Source organism: Stegostoma tigrinum, chromosome 2 (assembly GCF_030684315.1).
Source record: "Stegostoma tigrinum isolate sSteTig4 chromosome 2, sSteTig4.hap1, whole genome shotgun sequence".
NCBI classification, from domain to species: Eukaryota; Metazoa; Chordata; class Chondrichthyes; order Orectolobiformes; family Stegostomatidae; genus Stegostoma; species Stegostoma tigrinum.
This window is the reverse complement of record NC_081355.1, coordinates 148402265-148412296: the sequence shown is the minus strand read 5'-3', so window position 1 is coordinate 148412296 and position 10032 is coordinate 148402265.

The window sequence follows — 10032 nt, the reverse complement described above, 5'->3', positions numbered from 1 at the left end:
TCAATTTTGGAAAGATATTGTGGCAAAACATAACAAGTTGCTGGATGACACAAGAGATTTACAGTAGATGCAGAAAATGGATCAAGACCGGATTTAAAATGCAATTAAAACTGACAGACTTAGAAGAAATACCAAAACTGAGCCAGTACATTTAATGAAAGAGTGACAGTCAGGTAGAACCAAATTTAAGAAGAAAGTACCAAAAAAATCTGTGTTTTAATTGATATTTTGATTTTAAAATTTTCCTTTGACAATATTTCATGTGAGGAGTTCTCTTTAAGAAATTAATTAAATGTGCAAAACCGCAAACTTCTTCTTGCCTGAGGTCTACTTATTAGATCTGGCAATAGACAGATCTTTCACTTGCTGCCATACATTCTAGCCTCACTTGAAATGTTCTGAACTCATTGAGGTACAACACCAGTCAGATTACTTACATTATCAAATATCCAGGTTTTACCTTTGAACTTAGACCTTGACCTTATGTACACAATTGTTACTGTTGTGTACGGTGCTGGTCTCAATACAATAAAACAATGTCATAGCACTGGAAAAAGTGCGACAAAAAAGCATGATACCTGAACTTTGAGGTTACAAATACAAGAACGATTGAACAGTCTGCACCCTTTTCTTTGGGAGACAAGATAGTTCAGGAGTGAGCTGATAGTGGTGTTTAAGACTATGAAAAAAATTCATAGGGTATACATACAGAAGAGAGCGTTTCCATTTACGAGGGAACTTTAAGCTAGTGGCGTAAGCATGATCATTACTAAAGAGAAGAGTAAAGGAATTCAGGGGTGTCTCTTTTCACTAGAGATTGGTTAAAATATGGAACAAAATGCAGTAGTAAAAAAAACCTTGTGTTTATATCACACTTTTCATGACTACCATATATATCAAAATATTTTACCATTAAAGAGCGTATTGGATACAATAGACAATAGATGCTGGAGTAGGCCATTCAGCCCTTTGAGCCAGCACCACCATTCATTATGATCATGGCTGATCATCCACAATCAGTATCCTGTTCCTGCCTTATCCCCATAACGCTTGATTCCACTATCTTTAAGAGCTCTATCTAACTCTTTCCTGAAACTATCCAGAGAGTTGGCCTCCACTGCCTTCTGGGGCAGAGCATTCCATATGTCTACCACTCTCTGGGTGAAGAAGTTTTTCCTCAACTCTGTTCTAAATGGCCTACCCCTTATTTTTAAACTGTGTCCTCTGGTCCTGGACAAAATTAGCATGGTGTTAGAAGATAGAGAATAGCTGCGGATGGGTGTTTTTCTGACTCTATTTCTGTCATCAGTGGTGGTCCTCAAGGATTAGTGCTGGGACCCCCGCAGTTTGAAATATGTATAAATGGTTTGGATGAAAATGTGGACGGTCTGATTACTATATTTGCAGACAACACAAAAATTGTTGGAGTTGTGATAATGAGGAAGGTTAGTGAAGGATGTGGACCAGGTGGAAAGTCAAGCAGATTGCGTTTAATCTGGACAAGCGTGAGTTGATGCATTTTGGAAGGTCCCTATGGAACAGTGACATTCAGAAGATCTTGGGTGCACGTTGATATCTCCGTGAAAGGACAAATACAAGTAGATAAGGTGGCAAAGAAGGCATATAGCATTTCCAGTCGGGGGCAGTCAATATAAAAGGTAACAAGTCATGTTGCAGCTGTATAAAACTTTAGTTAGGTCACATTTGGAATATTGTGTGCAGTTCTGGTTACCACACCATGGGAAGGATGTGGAGGCTTTGGAATAGATGCAGAAGTCGTTTATCAGGATGTTGCCTGGATAAGAGTGTATTAGCTATGAGGAAATGTGTGACAAATTTGGATTGTTTTCACTATAGCGTCGGAGACTGAAGGGTGACCTGATGGAAGTATATAAAATTCTGAGAAGCACAGATAGGATGGATTGACAGTCTTTTTTCCCAGGGTGGAAACATCAAACATTAGAGGGCATAGGTTTAAGGTGAGAGAGTGGAAACTGTAAAGGAGGTGTGTGAGGCAAGTTTTTTTTTGCACAGACTGTTGTAGGCATCCAAAACATGCTGCAGGGGAGGTGGTCAAAGCAGAGATGACAGCAATGTTTAAGAGGCATTTAGGCAGACACATGAGCAGGCAGGGAATACAGGGATACAGACTATGTGAATGCAGGTGGGATTAGTTTAGATCATGGTTGGCACAGACATGGTGGACCAAAGAGCCTGCTCCTGTGTTTTACTGTTCTATATATTTTTATGATATGTAGTCACTGCTTTGATGTCAGAAGAGCGGCAGCCAAATTACTTACAGCTAGTTCACACAGGCAGCAATGTGATCATAATCAGACAATTGTGTGGCATTGTTCAGGGGATAAACATTGGTCAGAACATAATGGATACCTTCCCTGTTCTTTGTCAAATTAGTACCATGGAATACTTTACATTTACTGAAGCAAACAGATCTCTTGATGTTCCTTTGCAGGTGAAGATTTTATGAAGGTTGTACTTATTGGTTGCACAGCCTAGTTGGTGGCTGGTCAGGCCTGCTCTCACAGCAGGTCAAGGTCAAGGTGTAGTTGCCACTGGGAACAAGTGAGTTTACCCTTCTCCTTTTCTGGCCTTTCGTCCTGGCTTTTAGTTCAGCCTCAAAGGTATCTATAGCACTCCCAATGTAGCATCTCCTGGGATCACAATCTATGGCCTGTGGTTCCCAATGGCAATGGTCAATGCAGCACACAGAAAGGGTCTTCTTCGTGGGGTTGAAATAGTAGTGTGGTGCTCCTCTATCTCATTTACATGATCTGCTCTATGTACAACACAGCCTTCGACTGGCTAATCTTGACCATCTGGGCAATGTGAGCTACCCAACGCAGTTGGTTCTGCAGGAAGATGGCTTCGATGGCATTTCCAGGTCATTGATGCTTGTGCTTTGGTCCAGCCAGCAGATCCTTGAGGAGGCAGCACTGAAGAAAGCGCTCCTGTGGAATACATGTCAATAGAACATGATCAGTAACTCATCACCAATCAGAAGGCTAGTGAAGATTTTTCCTTTGTATATTTTGAGTTTGGTCTATGCACCAAGGTTACAGTTATACCATAACTCAGTAATTGAGTCTTCCAAATGTGCTGTTTGCTTTTTGAGAACGTATTATCCACTTCCTTATTTACAGTAGCATCAAACAAGATAACACTCCCCAAGTAGGTAAATTGCATGACAGTTTCCAGCTCAGTTCCCTCAATGACAAAGATTGGTGGTCTTTATTCTTCTGAGAGGCAATCTTTCGTTTTCTTTCCTTAAATGAAGAATTGCCTCCTGCAGCTCTGAATGACTATACACTGGGACAGCGTAGTCGTCAGAGAGTGGAAGGTCATGGATGAGAATTCCGTGTGCCTTAGTGTGAGTTGGAAGGTGCCTGACAATGGAAAGGCCTTCACCGGTCCAAAAGGCAAGGTTTTTCATTGCCTGTTGTTGCATTGTGCTGAAGAAGATGGTGAACAAAGTGAGGGCCAGCACAAATCCCTGCTTCATGACTTTAGGGAATCAGTAAGATCCTGAGAAGTCACTGTTGTGCTTGACCTGTCTGTAGAAAGCGATGTATAGGCTTTCATTTAAGATAATAAAGTGTGAAGCTGGATGAACACAGCAGGCCAAGCAGTTCATTTATTCACTCATGGACTGTGAGCATCATTGGCCGGACCAGCATTCATTGCCCATCCCCTGTTGCCCTTGAAAAGGTGGTGATGAGCTGTCTCTTTGAACCGCTGCAGTCCATGTGCTGTAGGTGGACCCACAATGCCCTTAGGGACAGAGTTCCAGGATTCTGACCCAGCAACAGTGAAGGAACGGCAATATATTTCCAAGTCAGGATGACGAGTGGCTTGGAGGGGAACTTGCAGGGGGTGGTGTTCCCCTATATATGCTGCACTTGTCCTTCCAGATGGTCGCTCATATTATTCATCTTGTGTTTGTCTGGGTACAAACACGTAGAAACATAGAAAATAAGAGCAGGATTAAGCCGTTCGGCACTTTGAACCTGCTCTGCTATTCAATATGACCAAAGCTGTCTCTGTTTTTCTGCCATATCCTTTGCAACCTTTATTCCCAAGTGCTAGAACCAACTCCTTCTTAAAATCATACAATATTTTGGCCTTGACTGTCTTCTGCGATAGTGAACGCCACTTGCTCAACACTGTCTGTGTGAAGAAAATTCACCTCATCTCAGTCCTAAATGGTTGACTCTGTAACTCCTGTTCTGGATTCCCCAGTCATCAAGAACATCCTTCCTGCTATTTCTGTGCTGCCACCGTTTACTCTGAACCTGCACTGGGTTTCCTTCCACAATTGTCAGTCCAAGCTGACTCAGAAATACCCTCGCCAGGGTTCTAGCCATCAGTGGAAGGTAAGTTGATCATTGAAAGTAGGTGAAGCGATCTGAATTTTCTCTTTTGCTTTAGCTCAAGGTGGCCATAACAGATCACCCAAGATTCTGTGGAATCCTGCCCTGCAGGCCATGAAAACCCTCACAGATCTTGGTAGGGCCACCAAGTTTCAAGGCTTCAGCAGGAATTTTATCAACTCAAGGGAAGTTGTTCATCTTCATCTGTTTGATGGTAATTGCAGCTCTCTCCAGAGTCAGGCTGCCATCCAGTTCCTCTGCAAGAGGCAGTTGTTTGATGAGGTTGGTAGGAATATCATACAAAGAACAGCACAGAACAGGAACAGGCCCTTTGGCCTACCAAGACTGTGGTGACTGATGATATCTTTCTGAACTAAAAACCTTTTGCCCCTACACTATCTGTATTCCTCTATTCCCTGCCTATACATGTATCTGTCAGGATATATTGCTATTCTGAGATACAAAAGGTGTAGAGCTGGATGAACACAGCAGGCCAAGCAGCATCAGAGGAGCAGGAAGGCTGATGTTATGGGCCTAGACCCTTCTTCAGAAATTGCTACTCTGTTCGTCCCCACGAACTCCTCTGGCAGTGCATTCCAGGCAGTAACTACCTTCTGTGTAGGAAACCTGTCTTTCAAATCTCCTTTAAACTTTCATCTCCAAACTAGTCCACCAGTGATTGGCATTTCTACCCTACCTGGCCTTCGTCTCTCGGTTCTCCCTCACTCCGAGATTCCTGCAACCGGGCTGCCTTCCTCTTACCCCTGAACCTCTTCAAATGTTGTCCCCCTCCCCCTGCTCCACACTAGCCTACTGGCTGGTTGGTACACTGTGCATTTCATGCTGAAGGGTGTTCCAGAGATATTTTACATCCACTCAAACAGACAATAATGCTTCACTTTATGAGCTTAACCCGAAAGTCGACACCTCTGAGAATGTTGTAGCCCTCATTGGCCAAAGGTCAATCTTAACATTTGTGCTCACACCTTTTGATGGGAATTAAACTCTAGGCGTCATTACTGTGATTCACGAGTGCTACCAACTGATCCATGCTTGGCACTCTATCATATAGACACGTTAACATAAATATGCCAGGAAGAACGGAATGAAAGGAAAAAAAATGATACAATTAAAAGATAACTCGGACAAGGTAATTCATGTAGAGTTCAACCACTATCATCGACCAGCCAAGACAAATGGCTTGTACCTGTGCTGTAAATTTCATGGTACATGGGAGACATACGGTCATGGAGATATACAGAATGGAGGCAGACCCTTAGGTCCAATCAGTCCATGTCAACCAGATATCCTAAATTAATTTCGTCCAAAATGCCAGCATTTGGCCCATATCACACTAAACCCTTCCTATTTATGTACCCATCCAAATGCCTTTTAAATGTTGTAATTGTAGCAGCCTTCACCACTTCCTCTGGCAGCCTGTTCTGTACATGTTGTACCACCCTCTGTGTCCCTTAGGTCTCTTTTAAATCTTTCCTCTCTAACCTTAAACTTATCCTCTCTAGTTTTGGATTCCCCTACTCTGGGAATAAGACCTTGGCTATTCACCCTATCCATGTCCCTCATGATTTTAAAAGCCTCTATTAGGTCACCCCTCAGCCTCCGATGCTCCGGGGAAATAGCTCCAGCCTATCCAGCCTCTTGCATTAGCTCAAACCCTCCAAACCCGGCTACATCCTTGTCAATCTTTTCTGCACCATTTCAACATCTTTCCTACAGCAGGGAGACCAGACCCGAACCCAATATTCCAAAAGTGGCCTAACCTTGGTCAAGGCCCCTGTCCAAAGGATCAAAACTTACGCACTCATTTTTTTCCAGCAGGCGTCACTGGATACCATTAACTGGCGAGGAGCCCAGGCAATGTTCCAGGTTGCCCCTCCCTCCTCTTCATCCCGCCCTCACCCCAATTCTACAATATCAGTTCAGCACAGGATGGATGGCAAAACCACGGTTGCTGGCTGACTCATAAATTTAAGCAAATACAACAAGGATTTGTTTTATACTTTACATAATCTAAATTTATACTTACGTATCAACTGACACCCTGGCAGTGCATACACCCATTAGACTGTCAGGCATTACAGGTTCAAACAGTGATGTGGCTCGAAGCTGATAAACAAGAGTAGCAAATTCAGCGGGAAATATTGCAAAGCTTTCCTTTTGAGAAGAGGCATAGATAAAAAAAATCAGGTGTCACAGAGAGAGGAAAAGAAAGCTCCATCTAGAGTCTGTCAGTTTGAAGCTTGTTAGCCATCGTTGTAGAACACAGGAGAAAGGAGTTATGAAGCAACCTTTATAAATCACTGGATAGACTTTGGATGGCCAAGGTTGGACATAATCCTTAAGGAAGGGTGACAACGCCTTGGGCGAGGGATCAGATTGGACTTACCAGAATGAAGCTTCAGATACGTAGAAAGATCAGAGAAGTTTAAATGGACATTTCAAAAATAATTAAATGTACACTTCAAAAGAAAATATTGCAGGATTGTAAAACCAGAAAAAATTGCAAAAGTCTTTATTTGTTCATTGGATTTGGGTGTCATTGAAAAGACCAGCATTTACTTCCTGGCCCTAATTTTAATTGAGAAGGTGCTGGTGACAAACAGAGAGACAATGGGCAAAAAGGCCTCTGCAGCACCAAATGGTTTTATGATTTGGTAAATGTACCTGCATGGTGGTGTTTGGTCGGGAACACCATCAATATTATGAGTGGTGATGAAGGAACAGCAATAAATAGAAGCCCTACAGTGTTGGAACAGGTCATTTGGCCCATTGAATCTACACTGAGCCTCGGAAGAGCGTTCCACCCGGATCCATCTCCCTACCTATGCCTGTAACCCTGCATTTCCCCTGTCTAACCCATCTAGCCTTCACATCCCTGGACACTACAGGCAATTTAGCATGGCGAATCTACCAAACCCACACATCTTTGGACTGTGGGAGGAAACTGGAGCACCCGGAGGAAACCCGCGCAGACACGGGGAGAATGTGCAGACTCCACACAGACAGTCGCCTGAGGCTGGAATCGAACCCAAGTCCCTAGCACTTGAAGCAACAGTACTAACCAGTGAGACGAATGTTCAAGATTGAATGGGGAGTGTGACTTGTGGAGGAACAGTATTAAAAAAATCTGATTTTGAGGGACTAAACTTGATTCAACAAAATGGAAAAATTGATTCAAACAAAATTGGCAAACAATTATGTGGAACAGAATTGGGAATCATTTAAAACTGTGTTCAATGGCAACAACATAGATATAACCCAGCACAGCGGTTCAGTGGTTAGCACTGCTGACTCACACTAGCAGTGACCCAGGTTCGATTCCAGCCTCGGGTGACTGTCTGTGTGGAGTTTGCAAATTCTCCCCGTGTCTGCGTGGGTTTCCTCCGGGTGCTCCGGTTTCCTCCCACAGACCAAAGATGTGCAGGTTAGGTGGATTGGTCATGCTAAATTGCCTGTAGTGTTCAGGGATGTATACATCAGGTGGGTTATGGGGGATGGGTCTGGGTGGGATGCTCTGAGGGTCAGTGTGGACTTGTTGGGCCGAAGGGTCTGTTTCCGCACTGTAGGGAATCTATGATTCAATATGCAAGATATGGTGCAGCAAAGATTGACAAGGATATTGCAGGGGTGGAGTGTATAAGCTATAAGGAGAGGCTGAATAGGCTGGGGCTATTTTCACTGGAGCATTGGAGGCTGAGGGGTGACCTTACAGAGGTTTATAAAATCATGAGAGGCATTGTTAGGGTGAGCAACAAAGGTCTTTTCCCCAAGTAGGGGAATCAAAACTAGAGGGTGTAGGTTTAAGGTGAGCGGGGAAAGATTTATAAGAGATATAAAGGACAAGTCTTTCTCACAGAGGGTGGTGCATGTATAGAATGAGATGCCAGAGGAAGTAGTGAAGACCAGTAAAATTACATTTAAAAGGCATCTGGATGGATATATGAATAGGAAAGCATTCAAGGGATATGGGCCAAATGCTGGCAAAAGGGATTCTTGGGACTAAATGTTGACTCAGTGATTAGCACTGCTGCCTCACAGCACCAGGGACCCAGGTTTGATTCCAGCCTTGGGTGACTGTGTGGAGTTTGTATATTCTCCCCATGTCTACATGGGTTTCCTCCTGTGTTCTAGTTTCCTCTCACAGTCCAAAGATGTGCAGGTTAGGTGGATTGGGCATGCTAACTTGCCGATAGTCTCCAGTGACATGCAGGGTATGCGGATTAGAAATGGGAAATGTATGATTACAGGCATGGAGGGGTGGGTGCATTGGTCTGGGTGGGATACTCTTCAAGGGTTCAGTGTGGACTCAGCAGGCTGAATGGCCTGTTTCTGCACTGTAGAGATTTTAAATTAATTCTGACCATCCCTGTTTAATTTGCGTCTGTTCAAGTGCAGATATATTCTGTCCCTCAGAATTCCTTCTAATAACTTCTTCACCATTAAGGTTAGATTGATTGACCTGTAATTTCCTGGTCTATTCCTTCCACCACTTTTTAAGAATAGGACAACATTAGCAATCCTCCAGTCTTCTTAGCCTCTCACTTGTGGTCGGAGAGCATTTGAAAATTACTGCCAGAGACCTAATATCTCCTTCCTTGCCTCTGTCAACTGTCTGGGATGCATCTCACTTGAGTCTGTTGATTTATCCACTTTTAAAGCTGCTAGACCGTTCAGGTCGTTCTCTCTTATTATGTCAATTTCTTTCATACTTCATAGTCCCTGGCTATACCTGCACTGTTGGGAAGAAAAATGCAAAACATTCATTGGGAACTGCTCCCATGTCTCCCAAGTCCACACACAGGTTACTTCTTTAATCCCTATGGGCCCTACTCTTAACTTACTTATTCTCTTGCTCTGTATATACATTTTTAATAAATAATCCCTATGGGCCCTACTCTTAACTTACTTATTCTCTTGCTCTGTATATACATTTTTAATAAATTCTTTTGGTTTTCTTTTCTTTGATTCACAAACGCTTTTTCATGCGCCCTCTTTGCTTTCCTAATTTTGTTTACAAGTTTGCAGTGCACTTTTTTATACTCCAGTAAAGACACTGCTGTTTTGAGCCTTCAATATTGACCATAAGCTTGTGTCTTTTTCTTAATCCTAATCTTTCTGTCTTTAGAAATCCAGGGTTCTCCAGTGTTGGACCCACCAGTTGTACTTATGGGAATATGTTTGCCGTGTACTGTTACTCTTTCTTCTTTAAGTGCATCCCACAGCTCTAACAGTTTTACCTGCAGGCACGAGATAGCAAGGTGTAGAGCTGGATGAACACAGGAGGCCCCAAGCAGCATCAAAGGAGCAGGAAGGCTGACATTTCGGGCCTAGATGCCGCTTCTGAAGAAGGCTCTAGGCCCGAAACATCAGCCTTCCTGCTCGTCGGACGCTGCTTTGCTTGCTGTGTTCAGATTCTCCAGCATCTGCAGTTTCTGCTATCTCTTTATCTGCAGGCAACTGCTTCCAGTCCAGTTGAGCTGAAATGTATTTCAGTAAAATTAGCCTATTAGATTAGAGCTATAATTCCCAGCCCATCTTTATCCTTTTCCACAGCTATCCTAAATCTAGCTCAGTTGTGATTCCTAGCTCCAAAAGCATCAAAAAAAGATTTTGCCTTCCGCCT